Genomic DNA, 2,601 nt, shown 5'->3' with positions numbered 1-2,601 from the left:
AATTTAAGGGAAAACTTCGAGGTAGAAGTGTGGTTGAGGGTGTAAACAATGTATCTAAGTTCAAAGGTACAAACTCTGGCTGATTTGTTATGCAGACAGACCATTTCGTCCTTAGATGAAGAGTATTATGGATTTTTTTGAAAAGATTATTGAAATTTGCTATTCTGACCTTGATACAATAATTGAAGTTGTAAAAGGAAGGTAATTCTAAAACAAGAAGGTCATATGGGAGCCTTTTGTCCGAGCCAAAGAGAATAAAATGAGGTGATTCCGATATTGACCTGTTAATGGAACTGTTTATGCAAGTTTGAATCATGGGGACATGTTTGTCCTAAGAAGGATGAAGATCAGAAGCAAGGTGTCGAAGAACATTGAGAATATTTCTATTCTGGCGTTCATCTATGCCGTTTGAACTAGGGCGATAAGCAATAGTGTTGCATTTTGTGATTTGAAAGTAATCACAAATGTGCGAAAGAATATCATTGATGAATTCAATCCTGTTGTCAGAAATCAGTTTTTGGTATAGTGAAGGGGTATATGAGTTTGCCAATAAGGTTCTTTGCTACGTGTTGTGCTGTCTTGTCTGGTAGGGGGAATAATATAGAATCGTGAAAAATGGTCGACACAGACAAGGAGGTATTGGTTTCCATTATGTGTAAGTGGCAACTTAAGGAGATCAAGAGCGACTGTGTCGAATGGTTTAGAGGGGATAGGGTAAGCTAGAATTGGAACATGACTTCTGATGTGACCTTTGTGGGTTGCACAAGAGTGACAAGCATCAATGTGGGAATGTATATTCTTCCTCATGGTTAACCAGAAATAGTGCAATCTGGTTTGTGTAACGCATTTCTCCTTGCCAAGGTGTGCAGCAATGAGGGAATCGTGTAGAATTTGTAGAACTTCAGGAATAAGGTCCGGAGGGACTACAAGCTGGAACACTGACCGGTTGTGTTTATATTTGTTGGTTAGTGTTGTTTTTTGATACAGTATGTCATCAACTAATGTGTAATTGTCGATATTAGGAGGGAAAATTTCTGTGTCAGTTATGTCTGCAGATTCGAGGAAGTATATGACACGTTTCCAAAGAGGGTCTGATCTCTGCGCTGCGGTTACGCGCGCTTGTGTAAGAGTTACTGAAATTGGACTTTGAGTGATGGTCGCGACATGGTGACTGAGAGCGTCTGCAAGTAGGTTTGGTTTACCTTGAACAAAATGGAAGGTGGGCATGAACTCTTGTATGATGAGGAACCAGCGAGCAAGTTTTCCTGGAAGATTCTTTCCTTTGAAGAGGTTTAAGATAGGTTGAGTAATTTTGTTCGTGTTTATTGAGCTAGTATAGGCAATTGGTCTGATTTTTGTGCCATGTTATTGTATGGGTATTGCACCAAGTCCGGTGTAGGACGCATCTGTGTATATTATGAAAGGAAGCTTGTGTTTTGGGAAGGCAAGGGCAGGTGCCGTGGTTAAGGTTTTCTTTAAGTTGTTGAAGGCTTTCTCTTGGTCAGGTGTCCAAATGAAGGGGGTGTCCTTCTTAAGTAGTGAAATTAATGGTTCTGATATACCAGTGTAACCTTGAATGTAACGTCTGTAAAATTCTGATAGACCAAGGAATGAACATATGTGATCTACAGAAGTAGGGCGTTGAAAATCAACGACTTCCTTGACCTTGTCCTGTGAAGTTAAAATTCTTTGTGAGTTATGGACATGTCCTATGAACCGTATTTCCTTCTGAAGGAGGGAACACTTCTTAAGCTTCAGTTTGAGACCTGCTTTTGCTAGTCGTGAAAAGACAGTGTGAAGGAAGAGTGTGTAAATGTTTACTAATGGTTTTGGAAGCGATGATCACATGATCGAGGTACATATACACTAAATGACAAATGAGACCTACAAGGAGTGTGTGCATAATTCGTGTGAACACTGAAGGAGCTGAAACGAGACCCATGGGTAGCCATTTGAATTGATAATGAGCTGGGGGGGGGTGCTAAAGGCTGTCAGAGGCATAGGCTCTGGAGCAAGGGGAATCAGGAAATATCCCGACATAAGGTCCAAGGTCGTGAACACTACGTTGTTTTCACCGACAGAGTGCAAGATAGCTTGTAATACAAGCGTTTACTGTTTGGCATTCTGTATGCGGGAATATAAAGCGGTTTAGAGTTCTCACAAAGGGGTATATGATGATAAATGAAATTAGTAACTCCAAGGAGTTCACCTTGAGTAGCAATAGTATGTCTGGACTTGTTGCAAAGTGAAAGCAAGTTTGCTTGTGCACAAGGGAAATCTATGGGATTGAAATGTAATGTATCAATGGGTTCCTGTGCTGTGGGCTTGTCAGAAATTGTGGTACAAATTTGAGAAGTGGGGAATTTGCCATCCATGACTTTGATGCGTGAGGGATATACTTCGAAATCGCAAATGTTTGTGCCAATTGTGGAATGGAGGGGTGCATTAGAGTCATTGTCAATAAAATGTAAGTATGACCTTTCTTTGACGTAGAACTGATGGCTGAAAGGAGGGAAATACCATTGACGTGGCAAGTTTCTAGCATACAGAGTATATCGGTGTCTTGTGCTTGAAAAAATTGTATATGTAACTTTGTATCCT

Source organism: Oratosquilla oratoria, chromosome 2 (assembly GCF_046742065.1).
Source record: "Oratosquilla oratoria isolate Oo_2021 chromosome 2, ASM4674206v1, whole genome shotgun sequence".
In the NCBI taxonomy this organism is placed as follows: Eukaryota; Metazoa; Arthropoda; class Malacostraca; order Stomatopoda; family Squillidae; genus Oratosquilla; species Oratosquilla oratoria.
The sequence above is the reverse complement of the archived record's forward strand: the minus strand, read 5'-3'. Positions refer to the sequence as shown.